Here is a 25,622-nt window from a genome sequence, read left to right on the forward strand (position 1 = left end):
TTACACATTCATCACAGATACAAAGTGTTGATGTCAAGACTGATTCAGTGGACTTCTGCAACAACTAAATTGGCACTGGTCCTGGAGCAATTCAGGATCCGTGAACGGGCTAGAACCGGCACCATGTGGAACAAGATCGATTCCAATGAAAGACGTTGTCCGATTCACCGGGATCGGGATTGCCACTCAGGAGGCTGACAAGATGCAGCTGCATATCAGCACTCCACTCCCCATGCACAGTCACCCTAGCCAACAAGATGGCAGCATGAAGAGCGGCACCCTGGTTCACGGATGCAGAGCGTGAGACCCTGCTGGACGCTGTGGAAGAGCGGCAGGCCACCCTGTTCCCAGACGTGAGAAGGAAGCTGTGACCCACCTCCGTACACCGAGCCTGGGATCAGGTGACAGGGGCCCTGAGCGCCATGGGCCGCACACTGAAACTGGACAACAGTGCTGTAAAAAACTGCACAACCTCCTTAGGGTGGCCAGGGTGAGTTGGCAGCGCTGTTCCCCGGCACCAACCACTGTCCCACACACCCGTAACCCTCCCATCCACCCCCCACACCTGGAGGGCGACCAAGCCCCGACCTCTTGACAGTGTGCTCGCTCCCCACCCTGCAGACATGCCAGCACCCACACCGGCCACCATGGCGTGGTGCGCTGGCCACAACAGCCACCAGCTGCCCACCCCCTGTGCTGTCTGTGTCCGCGTGTCTCACACTGTGCATTGTCTGTCCCCCCCAGGGGAATGCGGACACAACCGCCGAGCGAGAAGACCGGAGGAGACTGCCGGACCTGTGGCCCCTCGCCTCAGTGGAGTGTCGGGAACTGGTCCTGATCGGTGCGCAGTCACCAAGGCGGAAGTCAGCATTGGGTAACCAAGTGAGCAGCAACCGTAACGCGTAGCGCTGCGGTTTCCCATGGCATGCCACACCACCTCAACCCCCACACCACCCCCTCACCACTCCATCACCACCCTGTCATCACTAACCCCCCAATCTAACCTTCGCTCCAATCATGCGTCATGCCTTATGTCTTGCAGGAACACTTGGTGATGAGCTGGGCCCTTCTAGTAACCCACACCCCCGCCCACAATCCAAAGCAGATTCTAGAGACAAGGAGATGTTGGCGAGTGCAGAGAGCTCCCAAATGCCAGCCCGAGACACTCCTGAGCACCAGTCTAGGGACGACTAACTTACCGTCACAGCTGTCTCCAATACCTTCCACCATCCCAGAGATACTCACCTCGGCTGGGCATGTGCTGTGGTACATCAGTCGGAGGTAGGAACTCCTGAGGAGTTGGATGGTCGGAGGGCGTCCTGACATCAGGGAGTATCTGCCATCCAGGTGTGTCTCGGGTTTCTGGAAAGGGTGGCCTTTCCAGAATGGAAATGTAGTCACAGAACCGGGGACTACTTGAGTGGCTGTCAGCAAATATCCAGCGCCTGCAGGTGCAGTTGGAGGAGTAAAACCATGTGAAAGTGCAGGAAACGGTACCGAACATGTGTGCCATTTAGGCCAACATAGATGGCGTCCGCGGTGGAAGTCTTTGGGGTGAATGTATTGTCCATGGGCCAGAATGTCCAAGGCCTGGGGCACCTGTGTGGGTGGTGGCCAAGGCACAGGACAGGGCTACCCTGCCACAGGCAGCTAGGTACCAGGGCCACCTAGATATTGCAGCAGTGCTCCAGTGCTTGGCCCAGTAACAATGGGTTACGGCTGAGGACGTCGTCGGCATTACCCAGTTGCTAACTGACGTGGGTGGCAGGGAGCTCCAGGAGTTCGCTCCGGTTGCACTCCCATCCACAGAGTAGCCCAGGGACCACTGGACATCACCGAAGGAGGAAGAGGTGATGTGACACAACATCTTGTGGGCCGCAGTCAGGACCCAGATGGGACCCCGCTGAACTATGTTGTGAGGAAAATGTAGTAGATCTGTAGATCTGTGCCAATGGATATTTGGTACAACTGAACTTGAGGAACTGTCAGCCATTGGAAGGGAAAGTAGCTTGTCATTAGGTGAATGATTACCAACAATGTGATCTATTATTTGGGCACGCAGCATCAATGGATCTATATACAATTCCCACCTGGATGTTGGGTCATACATACGAAGAATATTCAGGTTAGATGACGATTAAATGAGCTAAGCTCAGCAAGGCGAGCAGTATTGTTTATACGCTAATTGAAGTGAGGTGAATTCTGATCCTCTGCAGTTGAATAGCCCAAATCATGAGCTAGATTCTCCGCATACCCGCTTTTGGCGCGGGGGCGGATAATCCAATTTCACGCCGAAATCGGGCCCGGTGACGATTCTTCGGGACCCGAGAATCGGCGTGATCGCGGAGTACGGCGCACGGCTGAGGGCCCATCGACAGAAGCCAGCCCAGCGATCCTCCGTTCCTGACCGGCCGAGTTCCCGACGGCGTGGAACGAACCTGGTATTGCCTGTCGGGATGCTCGCATGGCGGCTGCGGACGCAGTCTGCGGCCGCCCTGGTTGGGGGAGGGGGGGGGGGGGCGGTGAGATCGGACACCGGGTGGGGGGCCTCATAGGCGTCCGAGGTTAATATCCGCCTGGTCCTCGGGCACGTGGCCAATCGGAGGGTTCTAATTTCTATGTCTGCCTCCATGGTCTGAGTCCGCCATGGCACTTGGCGCCGCCGCTGGAGGCCGCCGCCATGTGCAAGTGTGGACTTAAAACCGGAAGTGCGAGGGCCCACCTCCGCAGCTAAAGCTGTGTGAATTACTCTGGATCCCTACTAGCCCCCTGCATTGAATCAGCTCCACTTTTTCTCAGGAATCTCCAGAGTACAATTCCAGCGTTTTACGCTGGCGTGGGAACATAGATATAGATATTGAGAAAGACAGCACAGAACAGGCCCTTCGGCCCACGATGTTGTGCCGAACATTTGTCCTAGGTTAATCATAGAATTTTGGACACTAAGGGCAATTTATCATGGCCAATCCACCCAACATGCACATCTTTGGACATTGTCCCATTTTGGGAGAATCCAGCCCATATATTCTCTAGTTTGACACATGAAAAGTGTTTGGAGGACATATTTCCCCATTGGAGACAGATGTGAACATCTTCAAGTGAACAGGGAAGATAACAGATAATAAAAAACACATCCTAATGGATATACCTGACAAGACTTTGCAGTTGTGGGACTGCGCTGTCGCATGATAATGTGGCGAAAGATACAACATTAAAAGCAGGCCTTTTTTAAAGCCTAGCCTTCAACCTTTTTTATATTAACGAGGAAGAAAGAAAAGAAATAAAAAGGTTATTTAGTCTTGGTCAGGTAGAACCCACAGGGGCAGTAATGAGATTGAAGTAATAATTTATTTACCCGTTAAACAATATGAGGCGCCTGGATGAGAACATTCTTCAAAATATAATTAAAGGCTACTTAAAACCCAATGGACCCATCGCAGGACAACGGGACCATGCAAATTGTATTAGCTGTTCCAAACAAACTTGTCAGTCCTTTGATGTACTGCTTTTAAGAATTTGACAGAACAGGGCAGAGTAAAATCTCCATCTGCAGTATTGCTTTGAGCCTGTTATTTACGTCCACATTACCCAGTTCATTTGGACTGTGTGGTTCCTGTAATTACACACACTTTTCAGAGTGCTGCTTCTCATGAATCATTACGAGTGTTTGTGACACGATCTTCGACAGGCTGCTGTTAAAACAAAATACTGCAAAGCTGGCTCACTGTTCAAGCAAACGTCCTGATTTACAATTGCAGATGAGGACATTTTTTTTTTGTTGAGTAAGGAATCAAGAATTTTTATTTTTTGAAAGAACGAACACTGAACGCCAGTTCAAATCCCATTGGAGTACTTTTATAATTTGAATTCAAATCTACAAATAAAATATCTGGCGGATCATAGAATTTACAGTGCATAAGGAGGCCATTCGGCCCATCGAGTCTGCCCCGATCCTTGGAAAGAGCACCTTACCTAAGCCCACACCTCAACCATATGCTCGTAACCCCGTAACCCCATCTACGCTTTTTGGACACAAAGGGGCAATTTAGCTTGGCCAATCCACCTAACCTGCACATCTTTGGACTGTGGGAGGAAACCGGAGCACCCGGAGGAAACCCACGCAGACACGGGGAGAAAGTGCAGACTCTGCACAGACAGTGACCCAAGCTGGGAATCGAACCTGGGACCCTGGAGCTGAGAAGCAACTGTTCTAACAACTGTGCTACCGTGGCGTCAGTGAAGGTGACCATGAAGCTGCTGGTTTGTTGTAAAAGCCCAGAGTTTCCTTCAGGGAAGGAAACCTGCCTTCAGTACCCAACCTGGTTTATTTGTGACTGCAGACTCACATCAACATGGTTGGCTACCCTCTGAAGAGGCTCAGTCAATCATTCGGTTGCATTGAACTGTGACATTGCAGAGTTTTAGAAGAAAAGACCCACCAGCATTTTCTCAGGGCAATCAAGGGTGGACAATAAATGCCAGCAATGCCCACAACCCAAGAATTAAAAAAAAACTATCTGTCCATTCATCTCACTTTATTTACTGGGACTTTTTTTGTGCCAATTTCGACAAATCCGGTGACCAGCTTGTAAACTAGATCTTGGGAGAGCCAATCTCATCCTGTACTTAAAGTACAGTGGTGCCACTGGTGACAGCCTGGTTTGCAGCAATGTTTACAAGAAGCAACCCTGCTGGCATGGATTGCTGCCTCAGGAATGATCTTCCTCACATAACCAAACTTCTAACAAGGGGCACAGCAATATTAATAAGATGTCCTGTGACGCAGCGGGTAGCATCACTTCCTTTGAGCCGAACTCTGGATTCTTGTCCCACCCCAAGACATGGCGGCCAAGGAATGTGCATTCACAGCATGGCCAAACAGGTTGAGTGTCAACCTACAAATATTTCCAATATGTCAATGGCTGGCGGTAAGAGCGGGAGAGACTTTTGGTCAGCCACGCTTGATGCGGATCATTGCCCCTCAAACAATGAACTGTTCCAGGAATTACTCGCGATGGAATGTTTGGCTAAGTGCACCGTGAGGTACGGGAAGGCAATTGGAATTAGATTGCTATGTTATAAGCTGCTTGCGGGCAATGCAAACTGCCACCCATTTTCAAAGGATAAGGATAGAACTTTACAAAGGGAAAATACTGTGGATAAGAACAGAAAAAGTGTACACTATTTAAACAGAGAGAGATTGCAGAACTCAGGTGTACAGTGTCTCGGTACATGTAACACTTGAGCTATTGCAAGGGCTGGAGAGAATAAGTAATGACATTGACAAAGATACAGGATTCTAAAATTCTCAAACTAAATTTATTAAATTCAGTTTCAAAATCACAAGAACATGAAGAGCAGACTGATAGCTGATGAACAGGTGAATAACATCATGCAGGACCAACCAATAAGAAACAAATCACACAAACTGATTTCTTTCAATTCAATTATGTCCTCATTTTATAAATGCCCCACAGAGACTCAATCCTCCCAATGTAGTTTGTGTTTTATTTTTCAGGCTACAGGACAACGGGCCTCTTCCATCTAGATCCCCGACTGCCTTTAAACTATGAGAACAAAGGTTTACGCATCCAATTATCTGGATGATGTCCACAAAACTGAATCTTCCATACTGGCTCCAGCCTTTCCCTTCAATCTCTTTATTTTAACCTTCAGAAAAATTACAGGTCACTTTCAGCCAGGCCTTCTGTCTTTAATTCAATCGTAGACAACTGGGGTTGGATTGCCCGATTTTGAGACTGACGCTGACGCTGACGCTGACGTGCTGACGCTGCCGTGGGAACAGTGGCGTTCTACGCCCACAAAATTGGCGCAATCCTCCACCGATCCTCCATCCAGCAGGTACACAGCGTAAAGCCCCCGGCTCTAGCTGCAGATAGGGCCAGAGAATTGCTGGGTCCGTGATCGCGCATGCGCATGGCGGCGGCGTAGCGGACGCGCTGTGTAACATGGCACCAGCCACTCGCGGACCCGTCCTGCCAAATAGTGCCCCCCTTTGGCCGGGCTCGCCACCCCTGGACCACCCACCACCAGTGCCCCCTGCCCATGCCAAAGCTTCCCCTTGACCGCAGACCGGTTCCCCTCCAGACTGTGGCGGCGCTGGACTCAATCCACGGCAGGTTCACGGAAAAAAATTGCAAGAGTCACCCACGCCGTCGGGAACTTGCCCATCGGGAGCGGAGAACTGGGAGAGGGCCTCAGGTGATGTCCTGAGGCTGTCCCGTCGGCTTTTGACACTGTCTTGGTGGGGGCGGAGCATCGCAAATGCGGCGCCGCACCCGATTTCGGCGCCAACGGGAAATTCGCCAGCTGATTGCCGAAACGCAATTTTGGCATTGGAAACTGGAGAATCCCGCCCCTTGCATTTTCCCTCCAGCTGAGTGTTTTAATTCAAGCAGGCGATTACAATGTTATACGTTCTCTGAACGATACTCACAAGCTTTCCTCGGACCCATACCAGCTAGTTTCCTCCAGTCCCCATTCATATCTGGAATTCTGATCAAGTGTCCAGGGCAAAAGATATAACTTCTGATGCCTTGGTCAACATCTGGTTAAACAGTGTGAAAAAAAATGAAAAGTATATCCATCTGTGCATGGGTTAATAACCTGTGGCAATCAGGGATTGTTTCCACCCTGAATGGTCAGCAAATTTTCATGTTATCTGAGACCCGTTTGCAGCACAGAACCATATTAAATGGATTGGCCATGCTAAATTTTCCATAGTCCAAGAAAGTTGGGTGGGGTTGCTGAGTTACAGGGTTGCTGAGTGGGGGTGTGGGTTTAGGTAGGGTGCTCTTTCCAAGGGCGTGTGCAGACCCGATGGGCCAAATGGCCTCCTTCTGCACTGTAAATTCTATGAAATATTAAAGGGAGAATGCAAACCATGGTACAAAATAAACTTCACTGTCCAGTTGGGACAAGGACACTCCGGGTCAAGGAAAGCAGTACCCTAACTGACCGGTACAGGAACAATGCCGGTGCTATGGAGCAAAGTTCCCCGACAGGCCTGATCAATGTCTGGCAATTTCAGTTCAATGCTTCCAATGTAACCAAATTGGACTCTTTGGGAAGCTGTGCAAAGCCAAAACATCAAAATGCAAAGAACATTCCAAGAGAATTCATGATGTTGAGACATCAAGAAGATTCACAGCCATACTTCTAGGGTGAGGCAAAAAAACTGAATTTTAATTCTGGAATGCAGACATCTCGGTCAATGGCCACCTCACAAACTTTCAATTGGACACAGGGGCCAGTATTATGATCCTATCAGACAAAGAACCACATCTGACCTCAACTGGCTATGAACATCAGACACACCACTTTATGGTCCTGAGGAATCCGATTTCTGGCCACAGGCATGATTCTGAAACCATTAAGTTATGGCAGCAAAGAAATCTTTGAGCTGATGTACGGCCTCCATAATCGGTCTTCTTCTGTCTTGACCGGAGATGCCTGTGTAGCCCCGAATCTCGTCAAAACTGCAAATGTCAAGACCACCACTGACGTAAATTATTCAGAACTAGAAGTTCCCAAGAACTCCAACAAGAAAGGTACTCTTGGCTGGAACTTCAATTCTGAATTGTCCTCTCCTAAAGACTAAGGAGGTGTAGTGTAAGGATCTAAAATATAAAGTGTTAATGTGGGTTTGACCACACAGTGATGCACATAATACATGACCCACACCCAGGGGATGTGTTATGTCAGACAGAGCTGTGGGTAGAGGCAAGCATGGCGACAGTTCCTAGCTTAGACCTTTACTGTACCGATATCTATAGTTTCTAATAGTTAATAGATACTTACTGTTGAACTACCGAGGAATACGAATACCTTAATAATACCTATCAAACTGACAGCTGATGGTGTCAAGCTTCTTGAGTGTTCTTGGAGCGGCATGTATCCAGGCAAATTGGGAGTATTTCCCAATCCTTAGCTCACTTGACAAGACAGCTGGTTTGCGATGTAGCATGAGGTCAACAGTGTGGGTTAAATTCCCATACTGGCTAAGGTTATTCATGAAGGCCCAACCTTCTCAACCTTGCTCCTCGCCTGAGGTGTGGTGATCCTCAGGTTTAATCATCACCAGTCAGCAATCCCCCTCAAAGGGGAAAGCAGCCTGTGGCCATCTGGGACTATGGTGACTTTACCTTTACTTGTGGATGGTGAACAGGATTTGTGGAGTTAGATGAGATACCGTAGAATTTCCAGCTCCTCGGTCAAATGCTACATTCAAATCAAGTGCTATCACCCTCACCTCACTTTTGCAATTCAGCTCATTTGTACGTGTTTTGGTCAAGGTTGTAATGAGGTATGGAGCTGTGTGGCTCTGGCAGAACCTAAATTGAGCATTGGTGGGCAGCTTATTGCTAAGTAAGTGCCACTTGGCTAGCACTGCCAATTAATCCTGCCATCGCTTTGCAGATAATTGGTGTAGACCCATGAGGGTGATAGATGGCAGGGTGGATGAGCTCTGCATTTTGTGAACAGGACGTAACTGGGCAATTTTCCACATTGTTGGGCCGATGCCAGTATTGTAGCTGCATTGAGACAGCTTGGCTATGAATATGGTTCGTTCTGAAGCACAAGTCTTCAGTATGACAGCCGGGATATTAACAGGGCCCATAGCCTTTGCTGTAACCAATCTGTTCAGCCATTTTTTGATATCATTTGGCATGAATAGAATTGGCTGAAGAGTGGCATCGATAATGCTGGAGGCCTCAGGAGGAGGCAGAGATCCACTCAGCACTTCTGACTCAAGATGCTGGCACATCCCTCAACCTTACCTTTTGCTGTGCTGGTCATCACCATCGTTAAAACGGGAATATTTGTGGAGTCTCCTGCATGATTAGTGAACTCTGCCAATCGTGGCAGGATGTAGCAGGGCTGCAGAACTTCTATCTAATTTATTCGTTGCGGGAACACGTAGCTCTGTTTATTGCAGGCTTTTGCTGTTTAGCATGTGTGTAGCCCTGTGTTGTAGGTGCACCACATTAATCGCATGCCTGGTGCTACCCCGACATCCTCTCCTATACTCCTCGTTAAACCAATATCGGTCCCCTGGCTTTATGGCAATGGTAGATGAGGGGTAATTTAAGGCCAGTACAGCTATGGCAACAGAAGATTGTTCCAACAGCAGATTGGTTCACTTCTATCCTGTCTGATGATCTTGATGTTTTCTGTCAGCCAGATTGTTCATAATTTGAGGGTGTCACTGTCAGAGGGGGAAACAGGCAACTCCTGCCAGTTGCATCCTACCAACAAAAACATGAATTAACTTGGCCAACACCCCTCCATGTCAGCTAGAAGAACCCTTTGGGGGTAGCTATTAACACCTTAATGGAAAACCATGGGGAGGATTCTCTCAGCCCGGGGCCGGCAAAATCCACGCCGCCCCGACGCCGGCATGCGATTTTCCGCAGAGCGGAGAATCGGCGCCATGGGTGCCGGCGTGGTTGGTGCGGCGCCGGTCGGGGGCCGCTCAATGCAGCCGGCCAGCCGATTCTCAGCCCGGGATGGTCCGAGCGGCCGTCGTAAAAACGCCGAGTCCCGCCAGCGCCATCCACACCTGCTCTCAGCCGGCGGGAACTCGGCGTGGAAGGGTCGGGGGGAAGCCTGTGGGGGGGGAGGGAGGTCCTACCCAGGGGGGAGCCCCCGATGTGGCCTGGCCCGCGATTGGGGCCCACTGATTGGAGGGCCGGCCTCTCTGGCTGGTGGCCTCCTTTCTTCGTTGCCGGCCCCTGTAGTCCTGCACCATGTTGCGTCGGGGCCGGCGCGTTGAAGAAAGCAACTGCGCATGCGCGGATCCCGTGGTGCCTAGTTCACACCGGGGTCAGCAGCTGGCGTGAACCACTCCATTGCTGCGCTGGCCCCCCGTAGCGGCCAGAATTGCTGATCCTGAGGCCGTGTTGACGCCGTCGAGAAATGCGACAGCGTTTCCAACGGTGTCAACACTTAGCCTCAGGATCATAGAATCTCGCCCTCTGTTTGAGCGAATTGGCTGTCCACCAAATGGGCAATAAACCCTGTCCCATTTTACTTCCCATCGAAGTCTGTCGGCAAAAGCTAAAGTCTGCCACTTAATGTTCTGAGCCAATGGGAGGCCTCGTCGTTCAGCAGCATATCTTGAAAATTTAACTTGAAATTTTCGGTCAGAAAACCTTGGCACAAACATGGGCTCAAAAACCTATCCCCTCTGGCTTTTCAGTTCGTCCACCTTCTAAAGATCACAAAAGAAAATTCAAATTAATCTTTCGTGGCGAGAATTTCATGGGTAAGGAGTCAGCAACATGTGAAATAGTCAATGGCTCACGGGTTGTCATTGTGCCAATATTAAACACCTACACAGGCTGTTTTCACTCCTCACAGCAACAACATGACAGGGCTGGGCCTTGGCATGAGGCCTACACATTTTCCTGAGTCTCATATCTTTATTTGTATGGCATCGGCTGAAAGTGGGATCTCCACTACCAAAAGGATTCATGCTGGCACTGAGGTGCAAAATCCAATGCTTTCATGGCAGAAGATGGAGATAACTGGTAAATGGGGCAAAAGAGATTTAAAAGAATTCCAAGAATTCTCTTTTCAGACGTCAGAAGAGGTCAAGGGTTAAAAGATAAGGCAATGGGGCTGCAACTCAAGGCAGAGAGTGGAAGCCCCTACCAGCCCTCCACCTCCATTAAGGTAACAATGGGACCTTGCTCCTGCTGGCCAGGCCTGATCACCACTTTTCCCCAGATGAAACTCATGTGCAGTGATTTGAGGAACTCACAGCATGAAAACCAGCCAATCGCCTAACCAACATTGGTGGGCATGAAATGATAGAGGCAGTTATCCTGACAAAGGGAAATGGATTGCAATGTGGGGATGTAACTGGACTTAAGACCCATTTTCTGCCATTATCCCACTGGGGTTGATTGTGAATGACTATCCAGTTCATCGATCCTAAAGGGGTGGAGTAAATATTTATCCATCAGCACAATTTAAGTTACCTACTTTTATTTTGCGGTTCATTCTTGCAATGGTGGGAAAGATAAACTTTCTTAAATTAATGCGCTTGTGGGCATGGATAGTCTCTGCATTCATCAGAATAGGATCTAATAGCTGTCGCTTCTGTTTTGAAAAATTTTAGTCAATTTTAATATGTCCATTCTCATGAAGCTATGTCTTCGGATTCTTACTGGCATGTTTAACCGCCTTCAGGCTGTCTTTTAAATTGGATTCCGGAAGCTGGCTGGTGTCAATGAATCAGTGCCAGCCTTTTCTATTGTTGGGAATGTTTTACTGTAGCCCACAGGCAGACTTATTTAGTTTTGGTTAACTATGGAATGCAATCATGTGAACAGTGTTGCAATATGTCATTGTTATGAGGATCACACAGGCTTTCCAAACATCAATGCCCTTTCACCCATTTAATAGAACCTGTGTTCCTCAGTGAATGCTATTATTTAAAATATGGGTGTGACAATGGTCACGTTGTGCTTAAGCGAGAGAGCGACGAGATCGTGGGAGAGGCCAAAATCGAGATCTAGGTCGGGCGCTGATCTGTTTGCGATATAACCGGCTGCTCATATAACCAGCGAAAAACCAATAACCACCATTTAAGGCCAATCGCCATATAATTAACAGGAACAAACTCCTATCTAATGCCCTCCCGTGATTTAACGACCTGCCCAGCAAGTGATCATGCGGGCGCCGATTAGTGCTCCTATTTATAAAGTTGAAGCTGGCGGAATGGCTGTTGCGGGGACCCAAGGAGGTAAGTAGCCATCTTCCCTCTCGGACAATGACCCACGGGGCACTGGGGTTGGTGTCCTAGTGCTCGGAGGGGTGTGCGGGAGCCAGGGGGGCAGCCTGAATTGGGTGCGCCGCCATTGGGAGTGGGGGGGGGGGTTTGCGGAGCAGGGGTGTGATGTGTTGGGTACTCTGGATCTGTGAAGACTGCATTTACCTTAGCAGTAACATATACAGGCTACCAATGCTTGAAATAGTACAACACTATGTTATTAAGCTAGGAACTGTTGAACATACTTGCACTGTGGGTCGACACTCTGTTAGATTAAACTGAAGACCTATGCCCATCCTGACCAGTCTAGACTGTTAGCACATGGTGAAGATCTGTGCTGCAAGCTGTGAGCTCTGTCCTTCTCAGAGGCTGCATCCCGAATGAGCGGGAAAACTAGTGCCCTCTGGCTTTATAGTGACCGTGCTCTAACTGGTGATTGGCTGCTGTGTTGTGTGTGTTGATTGGTCTTGCAGTGTGTCAGTCAGTGTGTGTCTGCACCATTATATACTGATGTGTATATTATGACAGGATGGTGGCAGCCATGACTTCGGCTAGAGGCGGGGGACGAGATATGGATGCCTCAGCCCAATGGGCCCCTGGAACGTCTGTTCCCGTTCCTGGAGAAACCCCAGGCCCAGCACGTCTGCCCCACCAACCATCCATAACTCCCACTGACTGTGGCCACGCAGCTGAAGCCTATTGCTAATTGGGAATGAGCAATCGTAGTTAAGTGAGCACTTCACACATCCCAAGTGGATCGCGTGAGTAGGTGTGCCATGTAGCATGTTTTGGGCATCCCAATCAAACTGTTTGAACACTGTGGGAAACAACACCATGGATGCAGTGGCCAACATCTGGACACCCAGGGGCTGGCACCCATCATTGTGGCGACCAGAGGGTGAGTGTGTGCACCAGGGAGGGGACCAGGTCCAGGTAACGTTCCATGTGGGTGCCTGGGGTCCATGGAGTGGGGTCTGTTGAGCAGGCCCTCTTGCTGCGGCCAGCAGGATGTGTTGGATGCCAGGGGTGGGGAGCAGGTGGAGCTACGGGAGAATGGGGGAGAGGAAGCAATGGGGGAATGGAGGGGTAGAGGAAACAATGGGGAATGGGAGGAGCAAAGGGGAATCCCGGGATGGAAGACACCGGTGGTTGTCAGTCTCACACGCTCTCCCAATTTCTTACAGAGATTGCACGCAATGAACTGCTCGGATGCTGCCCTCATGGATGCAGCCGGCAATCAAGGTAGCCAGATGCCAGAGGAGGCAGCGCAGTGGAAGCAGTGTTAACAGAGCCATGAGGTGCTGGCCCATGTACAGGGCCCCACCCACACCCTGAGGACCCAGCTACCCATCGGGCTGAGGAGCGACCCAGCGAGGATGGCCCAAGGTATTCAGTCGCCGCTGGTCTTTCAGATGACGGACAGTGTGAGTCGCCTGAGGCTCCACCTCAACAGGGGGACAGTGCTCCAGGGGGACAGTGCTCTACCTGTGCCAGGTCCTTGTGGACTTGGCACCATGTGGAGGATGAGGGTACTTGCTTGCGGTGGCCGCCAACTTCACCTGCTTGCGGTGGCCGTGGTGTGCCCGCCCTGAATTCCTACGTCTCAGGATCATTCCAGGTCGCGAGCTGGGACTTGTGTGGCATTTCACAAGCTACAGCCCAGAGGTGCATCTGTAAAGTCTTCAAGGACCACCCAAGGATGGCCGGTTGGCTCTTGGAGGATAAGGTGTACCTGCTGAGGCCCTGGCTAATGACACCAGTATGGAGGCTGGTAACTGATGCGGAGACCTGATACGACAAGGGCTGTCACTGAGCGCGCATTGGACTCCACAAGATGTGGCTCCACTGCCTCGGCCACACTGGTGGTGCACTGCAAAACACCCTCCACAGGGTCGCCCCTTTGTGGTGATCTGCTGTGTCCTCAACAACCTGGCACAGCCAGCCGCAGGGCGGTGTGCTGGAGGTGGAGTGCTGGTGCTACTCCATCTATGCCACAGTCTGTTCCCTCCCTCCTGCTGAGTGCTCACTTACACCCATCACCTGCGTGTGGTGTGTCCAGGGGGGTGGGGGGGGGGGGGGGTGGGGGGGCATGAAGTGTGGATGGGGGGTTAGAGACATCCAGTACCTCCATGTTTGGGGATCTGGGGATTGGGATTGACCTGCATTGCAAAAGAAAGTGCCAGCAGTGTCTTATTGATCGAGATTAACGTTTTTTTAATGCCACGCTCAATATTCCCACTGCCCCACTCTCCCAGCACCCCCCTCCACCCTTCAACGCACTGTCACCCCCCTTATCCCCTATCCCACATCCCCTGTGCCCTCTCAGGTGATCCTTGACCTGCTTAGCCGTCTGTGCTCTACTGCTCTGCACAGGTGTGTCCCCAGGATGAACATCAGAGGAAGTCTGTTGCCTTCTGCATTCCATGGTCTTCGATGTCACTGGTGGGCGTCCTCTGGGGGCCCCGAGGCCAGAAGCCCCTGGACACTTGCCTGTGGAACATTCCCCGCCGTGCGACCCTGTTCCGGATGCTGACCCCGAGACGCGCCGTTTTCAGGGGTGTGGGTCTCGGGGGAGCCATGGGAGCCATTGCCTTATGGTAGCTCTAGGTTAGCACCCAGTGTCCCCTCTTCCTGGTCAGTGCCTGTAGGACCCTGAGATTCACCTCAGTGTGGAGGAGCAGGTTGATTGAGCCCCGGGTGCCTCAGCGTCATCAGGCTCTGCCAGCCCTGACGGCTCCCCAATCTCTGCAGCACAGTGTCGACGTTCTCATCAGTGCTCCTCAGTGACTGGGCCATGTTCTGGAGTGCCTTGGCAATGTCCACCTATGACTGGGACAAGCTTCGCAGCACCTCGATTATGCCCACCTGAGATTGAGTCATGTCCTGCAGACCCTCAGCTGTGGCAGGGAGATCTCGCCCAGTGACTCGGACATGCTCTGGAAGGCCGTGGCAATGCCCACCTGAGTCAGGGACATGTCCCGCAGCGCCTCATCAAGGTCCATCTAGTACTGGGTCACCTCCCCCAGTGACTGGGACATGCTGTAAAGGTGCTCAGCCATGGCGATCACCGACTGAACTAGGCCTTATCTACCTCCACCCATGCTACTGACGTTGCGTACCAGGCTCTCCATTGCAGTTGCCACCCTAGCAGTGTTGACCTCGGTGCCACACACCATCTCCTGCGCCTGTAACCTTTGGGACTCCTCCAATTGATTGTAGACCTGCTGGAGTGCCACTGATGTCCCCCACTGACTGTCTCGGCTGCACCCTTGTGCCTGCATCACCTCCGTGTGAACCTAACCCATACACTCTGACTGGGATCCAGCAGGCCTCTGACTGCTGTCTCGCCAGGGCTTTCCTGCCTCCACCAGATGTGAATCACCAACTGTGTGGTGCTCACCAGATTGTGCCCTGGAAGCCTGTCCACCAGTGTTGTCTACTGAGGTGGGTGGCTCTGCGCTGGTGGAGGGTGGGAATGACAGTTGAATACGATGGTCTCCTTGGAGCTCCGCATTGAGGTGTTCTCACGGGAGGCAGGGCGGGGGACCACCGCAGATGGGTCGACACCACTGGATAAGGATTCTGCAGGAGAGTGGACATGTGGTCAGTTGGAGGGATGGGTCGGTCTGCACGGCATTAACAATTCACGTGTGACATGTCATCTGGGTGAGGGCCGGTGGATCCTCACCTCTGCGCCGCATGCCAACCTCTACATTGGCCTCGGTCATCTCTGTGCTCTCCAGCAGGACTCATTCCTCATAGGGGTTGAGGACTCTGATGGCCGGCACCCTGCCAACCTTCTGGGCCCTCTTCCATCGGTTGCAGGGACACAGAGGAGGCATTGTGAGCTGTATGCATCTTTCATCGCAGGGGTGTGGCTGGAAGACAGGCCGTATGCAGGGTTGGGGGGGATGGGGAGACAGGGGGATGGGGAGTTTGGTGGGGTGTGGAGCATGGGGGTAGGGTAGCATGGGCGGCATTGCTGGACATGGGTGGGCCAGGGCACGGAACAGTGCTGGGTGGGAGCGGTGGCAGGTACATTTTTTGTGGGTGTGTGGTTAAGGGTCCAATGCCAACTCACCTGTGTGGCCCAGTGAAGGTCATTGATCTTCTTATGGCACTGGGTGCCAGTCCCCCTGGTGATGCCCCCCGAGCTGACTCTTGCTGCTACTTCCTCCTCGGTGGCACTGGCTGCCCTGTGGCTGACCCTCCAAGTCCCTTAGGTCAACAGGGTATCCCGTCTGGCCTCTACTGCATCCAACTATCTGACCAGGTCGGCATCCCCGAATCATGGGGTTCGGTGGCATGGCTGTTAGATGAGTGTGGTTGGCTCTGTAGGAACGGTTTAAGTGCTGCTCTCCCCTGTTAGCGGGGTGTTGGCGAGCAGTCTCGGCAAATCAGCCAGCCGGAACATCATTTGCGACAAGAAGCCTGTGGGGCCTCATTAAATTAACCAATTGATGTTTTATAGCGGTGATAGCCTCATCAGTCTGAGGGTCGGGAAGTTTGTGGCAGTTCCCGCTCTGTACCAGACTTAGGAAACGTTTGGTTGAATCACGCTCTATATCTTTCAATTGTCAGTTTTCTTCCCTCTCTGGTAGACTGGTGTTACACCTTTGCTGGGGTACAGTTTGACAAAAGTGGTTCTCTGGTACCTGACCCAAGCACTAAAACTTTGGGCGAGATTCTCTGCAAATGCGGAGAATCGTAAAGGCTGCCGTGGGCAGGCCGTGACCCACGGCAGCCTTCACTTCCGGGGCCGAATTCTCCCCCCCGGGCGGGGCTAGGAGCGCGGCCCCGTGCATCACGGCGGCGCGGCCTTTGCGACGGTCGTCAAGGCCGCACGTCAAGCATCACGCCGGCTGACGTGGCCGATGATGTCAGCCGCGCATGCGCAGGTTGGACAACGCCAACCCGTGCATGCGCAGTTGCCGTCTTTTTCCTCAGCCGCCCCGCAAGACGTGGCGGCTTCATCTTGCGGGGCGGCGGAAGGAAAAGAGTGCGTCCGTTACGGACGCACGGCTCGCGATCAGTGGGCACCAATCGCGGGCCTATTCCCCCCTTGGCACGGTCGTGGTACTGCCGTGCCAATCGGGCCCCCAGATGCCCCAAACGGGCATCTGGCACTCGTTTCACGACGGCAGCAAGCATGCGTGAAGGCCCGGCCGCTCGGCCCATCGGCCTCGGAGAATCGCTGCTTGCCGTAAAAAACTTTAAAAAACAGCAGCCACGCCTGAGAAACCCCACCAGAGGACCCCACCAAAGTGTCCTTTAATACTGGTTTAGTACTGAAGCTCGCCAGCAGTAAAGGCTCCTCGCTGATCAAAGTGCCATTTTGGAAGGCTGCCCTAATCACCCTCTCCCCCTCCTTTTAGGTGCCAGGGTGCCATCCTGCCCTGTCCCCGGCCACACAGGGGTCTCCAATCACCTGGGAAACCTTCCCAGGTGCCATCACGACTGGTCCACATTTGAGTGGACTAGTACTAAACGGCACCCTGTTGATGTCTCCCAAGCATGGCCATTGAGTTCCAGGTGCCAGGTGAATCTGGCGTCCAGGTGTTTATTTCATAAATTCCTAAGATATAGGAGCAAAATTGGCCATTCGGCCCATCGAGTCTGCTCCGCCATTCAATCATGGCTGATATTTTCCTCAACTGTTACCTACAATGCTGCAGATCAAGAGCTGGATTGCAAAATCAGCCAGATCATCTTCTCCCTAGAATACATGACCTAGGAGCGGAAGTAGGCAATTTAGCCTCCCGAGCCTCAACACCTTCAATGTGATCATGGCTGATCCCATCATCGCCTCAACTCCAACGTCCTGCCCGTTCTCCACAACCATTCAACCCATTACCAATTAAAAATCTGTCGAACGCCTCCTTAAACTTACTCACTGCTGTTGCATCCATCGCATTCTGGGGTAGCGAATTCCACAGATTCACAACCCTTTGGGAGAAGTAGTTTCTCCTCAAATTTGTGTTAAATTTGCTACCTCTTATTCTAATTTAGAACATAGAATTTAGAGTGCAGAAGGAGGCCCTCCGGCCCATCGAGTCTGCACCAGTTCTTGGAAAGAGCACCCTACTTAGGCCACGCCGCCACCCTATCCCCATAACCCAGTAACCCCACCTACCCTTTTTTTATTTTGGACACGAAAAGAAATTTATCATGGCCAATCCACCTAACCTGCACATCTTTGGGCTGTGGGAGGAAACTGGAACACTCGGAGGAAACCCACGCACACACGAGGAGAACGTGCAGACTCCGCACAGACAGTGACCCAAGCCAGGAACCGAACCTGGAGCTGAGAAGCAACTGTGCTAATCACTGTGCTACCCAATTAAGCCAGTGAGGGCGAGATCCAGATTACGCTGGGTGGAGCGAGTCGGGGTCTCGTAATTGGCCTCATGCCCATCACGGACTTCACAATGGGGTCACTGAATTGTGACCAAAGAGTCACCTGAGGTCCTCAAGATGGGAAACATACATCGAGAAATGTCCTGACTTGGCAGACATGTCTCCATTTAAATATCCCCTCCACAGACTATTTAAAGATTAAGGGGTAAATGTTCCGGTCCCAGGAGTCATTGCGGGCAGGGTGGGGACAATTTGATGGACTACTTAAAGCTCTGTTGACCTCGGGCAAGAATTTCTGCTCTCAGAACGGGCACAACTGGAAAATCCCACCATGAGTGTTTATAGGTAGGGGGATCTCATCAGATCATTAATTGTGCACATATAAACGGACACTTAGTGGTGATTCGTAGAGTCTGGAACAACACTTTTGTAATATCTCAATTGGTGAATAAATCTAAAACTGAGTGACGATTGACTTCTGGTCCCCTCCTTCACCAAATGCTGTAAGACATGTAACATGATCGCAGGGAATGGTTGCCGAAAGGTGAATGTTGGAAACTAAGAATATTATTTTGAGACCGAAGATTAAATGCCGAGGAACTTTGTGAAAATAGTTCAAAGAAAGTGTAAATAATCTGGGTATGATTCCTCACTGATATTCTCAGAGACTGAACCTTATGCCTCCTGAAAGAATAAAGGAGATATGTGGACATGGGTTACGTCCCTCTGAAAAAGGAAGCCTTGACACTGTCCTTCCTAACAAAAGTAAACCCAGAGGCAAAGGTATTTGGAAGCCCCACAGTTGGATACTGAGGACGATTTGGCTCTTCTATTAGGTTTCATGGATGTAATTTACCAGGAAGATAATCTACTGAGTGCCTAAGAGATATAGTCAGACATTGATAGATTTTGAAAGTCATTCCATGGAGGAATATATCACAGACTTTAACAGACTGTATAAAAGATTGCAAAAATTCTATTTGGAGATTCTTTGCCCAGTGCTTGCATTTAAACTACAGGATTGTTCATTCAATTCTCAGAAAGAGACTCTCTTTTGAAGCAGATGTCTGCTGCTTTGAAAGAAAAATCCTGGGGAAACACTCGCTCCCAGTGGCCATGATGATATAAATGGAACATTCTGTAGTGTCATGAAGGATGGAGGACTTGATGGTTGCAGCAATTCGAGATCACACAGATCATGCAGGCACCAGTATAAAGGAATAATTAGGAGATAGAATGAATTAGGATATAACATTTAGCAGTCTTGAATATCATGACCAACAACAGGATTGGGGCAGCAATAACGGGCAAATGGACTCCAGGAATGACTGGGAAGTAGTTAATAGGTGCTTTGGGTGTGACTCAAAGTAGCATTATTAATTATTCAAAGCAGAACAGCAGAAAGTGGATTGAACAGAGAATTCAGGGTCTGAAAATAATGATTATGATCAGTTTGAAGGAACTGTTCTAGTCTCCAGAACTTTAGCCTGTTGATGAATGTATTAGTTCTGGTTTCATTTAACTATGCAATGTTAGAAAGTGCTCACACCTCAACAATGTATGGAAAAGATTGCCTCAAATGTTATTTAGATTCATTTAGTAGCGAGGATCAATGTATGGCCAGGGAGTATGAGTATTCAGGGATAACAATGCATTGACGCCACTAAAAAGGGTGGTGATTCCATGCAAAATAGCTGGAGTGAGCCACTTGATTGGTATTGATGTCATCTCTAATGAGGTATCTTTGCCGTTGAGTAAGCATTCAATGAAAAAGGCACAAATGAAATCGAACGAGGAGCATGAGAAAGCAATTATCTTTGTAAAGTCAGGATCTGCAGTTTATTCAATCAGGGCATCACTGGATCCCCTTGACAAAAGCTGGTGTTTTTATCAGAATGCTAGAAAGGTAATAAGACAAGAATCAGAGAGAAAAAAGTTAATTGTCTTCCTGCTGCACAGATAATTTTCTCATCTGTGTCCGACTCATCTCCTGCACCTCTTCCTTCACCCCCTCCCCATCTTCCCAGGAACATGGTAGTGTCTCCCCAGTCCTCACTTTTCACTCCATCGGCCTCGACATTCAAACGATCATCATCCACCATTTCTGTCAACTACAGTATAATGCCATCAACAAACACATCTTCCCCTTAACCACCCCCCCTCATCTGCGCCTCCCCCTAAATCAAGTACTATTCCCTCTGACTCCTCAATCCCTTTTCACAGCACCTTTCCACACAATCGCAGAAAGTGCACTGTCTGGTCCTTTACCTTCTTCCTCCTCACTGTCGAAGGTCCCAAACATTCATTTCAGGTGAAGCAGCATTTTACCTGCACCTCCTACAATTTGGTCTACTGTATTCGCTACTTCCAGGGCAGTCACCTCTACATTGGGGAGACTAAACTCAGACTGGGTGACCATTTTGTGGAACACTTTTGCTCAGTCCACAAGCTGGACCCCATCCTTGGCCTGCCGCAATGTTTCAGTGAAGCCCAACGCAAACTAGAGGAACAGCAACATCTCACCTTCCAATTAGGCACTTGGCAACCTTCTGGACTTGACACTGAGTTCAACAACTTCAGACCATGAAACCTCTCATCCATCTTGAACCTTGTTTTTCATCCAATTGTTTTCCCCAACACCACCCCCCACAGGGCCATCTCTCACTTGTTCCTGAATTTTGCTTTCACAGAGTGCTTCCCTCATTCTACTATTAACACACTGCTATCTTTCCTTCATGTCCCTACATGCAGCTTTGTTAATTTTTAACACGGCCACTAACTCTCCTTTTGTCTTATATTCCAGAACATCTTTGTCAAATCTCTCCTGAGCTCCCACCTATCCCTGAACTTCGAATTTGCTCCACCTGCTTTACCCTCTTTTAAATACCGGTTAGCACAGTTGCTTCACAGCTCCAGGGTCCCAAGCTCGATTCCCGGATTGGGTCACTATCTGTGCGGAATCTGCATGTTCTACCCATGTCTGCGTGGGTTTCCTCCGGGTGCTCCGGTTTCCTCCCACAGTCCAAAGATGTGCAGGTTAGGTGGATTGGCCACGCTAAATTGTCTTTTGTGTCAAAAAAATGGTTGGGCGCGATTCTCCCGTGCCATGCCGTATGGGAGAATCGACGTTCACGCCATTTTTTCCCGCGGCGCCTGTCCGACGCCGGCAGGCGATTCTCCGAGGAGTGAAGACTCAGCGTCATTTGTGTCGGCGCGTTTGGCACGGCGCCGGTCGCGGTCCGCTGTCCGCTGCCAGGCCGCCAATTCTCTGGCCTTGATGGGCAGAGTTCCGCTGACGCCATTCACACCTGGTAGCTGCCGGCGGGAACTCTGCGCAAAGGGGCGGGGGGCGGCCTGTGGGCGGGGAAAAGCGCTCCTTCACCGGGTGGGGGGGGCCTCCGATGGGGTCTGCCGCACGATCGGGGCGCACCTATCAGCAGGCCGGCCTCTCCAGCCACGGCCCTACTTTATTACGCAGCCAGCCCCTGAACCCCTATGCCATGTTGCATCAGGGCTGGAGCGCTGAAGACGTCCCCTGCGCATGTGCGGGTTGGCGTAGCCCAACTGCGCATGCGCGGGTTGGCATGGCACAACTGCACATGAGCGGGTTGGCATGGTGCCCATTTGGCACCAGGAAGGGAGGCTGGAGCGGCGCGAACCACTCCAGCGCCATGCTGGCCCCCCCAGAATTGGTAGTCCCCGCGCCCGTTTCGCGTCATCGTGAAACCCGACGGCGTACACGATGGCGCAAGCACTCTGTCTCCATTTCGGAGAATCGCACCCGTTAGGTGGGGTTACTGGTTTAAGGGGATAGGTTGGAGGTGTGGGCTCAAGTAGGGTGCTCTTTCTGAAGGCGGTGCAGACTCGATGGGCCGAATGGCCTCCTACTGCACTGTAAATTCTGTGATTCTGTGAAACCCACCATATTTCTCCCTCTTTAGCTCTGAAGACTCAAAAGAGCTCAAAATATTCACACTATTTCTCCCTCCACAGGTGCTACCAGATTATTTCCAGCAGATTATGTTTTTATTTCAGATTTCCAGTATCCGCAGTATTTCGCTTTTAATTTGCTCACCCTTCTTGTCAAAGAATTAAAATTCTGCTGGGAGTTGACAACTGCACAGGCATGGGTAGTTCACGCTTGCACCTATTCCAGGACTAAACAGGCATGGTGGGCCAGATGACCTTCTTCTGTTCTTTCCACGTCCGTGTGCTGCCAAAAAGTCAGCACAGACATTCTGTACCGTGTTGCAGATTTGTTCAGTTGGTTGGGTGGCTGGTTCATGATGTGTATGTGGTGAACGTATTGCTGCTACAATTCACCACTGTATTGTGTTGGATTATGTTGATGCCCTTGTGGGCTCTGCCTGTGGCTCCGCCCCCTCAGGGGTGGTATATAAACCTGCAGCCTGTAGGCGGCACTCACTACAGAGCAGTCACAAGCAGGCACAGCTGGTAGCTTATTAAAACCACTGTTCACTTCTACTAATCGTCTCGTGTGAATTGATGGTCGCATCAGTGTACTGGTGCCAACAGCATGGGTTCAGTTCCCGTAGCGGCTGAGAATATTCATGAAGGCCCTGCCTTCTCAACCTTGGCTCTTGCTTGGGGTGTGCTGACCCTCAGGTTCAATCGCCACCAGTCAGCTCTCAAATCAGATAGCAGCCAATGGGACAGTGGTGACATTTGAATTTTACATTGTACCAAATATATTTGTCCTTCCTATCCATGGGGCTTATCTGACAAGTCTTTAATGCATTGTCGCAACCGCATGGATCTGGGGCTAATTTCTGTGCATTTAAGGATGTCAACAACAGTACTACTACTGTACTTAGTTCAAAACCACGGTAGCCTTGTGGATAGCACAATCGCTTCACAGCTCCAGGGTCCCAGGTTCGATTCCGGCTTGGGTCACTGTCTGTGCGGAGTCTGCACATCCTCCCCGTGTGTGCGTGGGTTTCCTCCGGGTGCTCCGGTTTCCTCCCACAGTCCAAAGATGTGCAGGTTAGGTGGATTGGCCATGATAAATTGCCCTTAGTGTCCAAAATTGCCCTTAGTGTTGGGTGGGGTTACTGGCTAATGGGGATAAGGTGGAGGTGTTGACCTTGGATAGGTGGTAGGGTGCTCTTTCCAAGAGCCGGTGCAGACTCGATGGGCCGAATGGCCTCCTTCTGCACTGTAAATTCTATGTAAAAGAAAAACATTATCAGCTGGCATGTGAGCCCAAAGATCCACTGCTGTCAATTGTCGTACTCTCTGTGTTGCTCAAATCAGCTATGCGAGAACGGCAGGAGAAGGCATATCGGGTATCAACTAAGGTCCTTGACAGCCCCCATTATTGCAATTAAAGTGGCCAAAGCCTTTTAAACATGTAGGAGCTACAGGTTGCACATTTAGTCCCGTAACGACTAAATCTCATAGCAGATAAATCTGCTTGTGTGGCATCAGTGCAGAAATGCTTTTGGGCTGACCAGCCATTTATCTTTGGGTTGGTGAGTTACACGAGAGTTCGTTTGACAGATATTTATTGCATTGTCACAACTGAGTAGATCTGGAGGGTAATTTCTCCGCATCTGAAGATGAATAATGAAACCCATGGCTCTCTAACTCTCAGTGTGGAGGCGACACTCAAATATTGCACTAGAGGTGCCAATTAATGAATTGTACCTGCAAATGTTTGCACTTTCCGCACAGTTTCAGTGCAGATTTTAACATCGTACCATGTTATGCGTGAATGCTAACTGTTGCTTACTCAGTGCTGCTGAATTCTTTTTAAAACCAATATTGCAAGGTCCAGATTCCAAGTGCAGCAGCTGAGGTAGGACACAAGCTGCCATTCCTCCTGTTCCCGGATGCAAGGTTCCACCTACCCCTCTGCCACCCACTGCGTATTTTAAAAGAAAGAAAGAACTGCATTTATATAGTGCCTTTCACAACCACTGCGCGTTCCAAACACTCAGTGCAGTGCTTTTAAAATGTAGGCACTGTTGCAATGGCAGAAACCAGACAGAAAATTTGCAAAGAGCAAGTTCTCACAAGCAAAAAAATGTGAAAATTGTGAAGTTGATTGAGGAACAAAGAGTGGCCTGGACACTCCAGATGACTAAACCAAAAGCAAAATACAGCAGAGCTGGAAATCTGGAATGAAAACTGAAAAATGCTGGAATGCTCAGCAGGCCTGTCGATGTCTGGGGTGAAAGAAACAGAGTTGATTCGAGTCCATACGACTCTTCTTCAGAGTGAAAGAGAGGGAGCTCTGAAGAAGGCATGCGAACGTGAAACGTTAACTTAGTTTCTCCCTCCACATTTGCTGCCAAACTGAGCTTTTCCGATATTTTTCTGTTGCACTCCAGATTACTTCCTTGATCTGCGAAACAGCGGCTAATTTTAACATCTCATCTAAAAGGCAGCATCGCCAGCCATGCAGCATTCCCTCATTACTGCGCTGGAGCGTCAATCTAGATTTTGGCACTTGAGTTCTGAAGTGTGACATTCTTGGGTCGTATGCTTGTAAACGTATGAGGATGATAGATATTTTTACTTTCTATAAAATGGCAGCATAAATATGGACATTTTACCTTTACACAAGATGGAGTGGGAGGGGTGGGAGGATGACTTTTTGTGATTTCTGGACAGACAGAAGCTAACTCATGACTCTGGAAAAACATTCGCACCTGGGGGAGGCAGTGAGGAAATGGTATTGTCGCTGGACCAGTAATCCAGGGACCCAGAATCATGCTCCCGGGGACCTGGATTTGAATCCCGCCATGGCAGATGGTGAAATCCGATTTCAATAAAAATCTGGAATTAAAAGTCCAAAGGTGACGACCGATTGTCGTAAAAACCCTGATTAGCTATTGTCCTTGAGGGAAGGAAATCTGTCGTCCTTACCTGGTCTGGCCTACATGTGACTCCAGATCCACAGCAATCCATTTGACTTTTAAATGCCCTCAGGAATGAGCAGAAAATACTGTCCACATCCCATGAATGAATCAAAAATAAACGTCCATGCGGAGGACACTCTTTAGTAGAGACGTTCAAGGTATGAGATCACTTGTAAAATTTACAACTTCTGTTCTCTGGACAGTTACAAAAACTCAAATGATCGCTGAGACTTGGTGTCTGAAAACTCTAAGCTTAACAAAAGGACATGAAGAAACCATTTTAATTGCAAGCAGACCATTCATTTCCCCATCAGGTTGCAATGGCTTTTAAAGAATGAATTGTTTGTGTGGATAATAGAAGTATTAATTATATGGTCAAGTGATTGCAATTGGCTTGAGATCATGAATCTTATTATTCCAAGGACAGACCAGGATAAGTCATTCTGGGACCATTCAGTGCAGAGGGATCATCTTCTCCCCAACAGGAAGAAATTAAGCCAGCTTGAACAGAGAGTCAACTCAGGCAGTGAACAGAGGGGCTACTTTGTTCCCACCTGCCAGATTATATTTCTTCTCGAGAG

Source organism: Scyliorhinus canicula, chromosome 13, assembly GCF_902713615.1.
Source record: "Scyliorhinus canicula chromosome 13, sScyCan1.1, whole genome shotgun sequence".
NCBI lineage: Eukaryota > Metazoa > Chordata > Chondrichthyes > Carcharhiniformes > Scyliorhinidae > Scyliorhinus > Scyliorhinus canicula.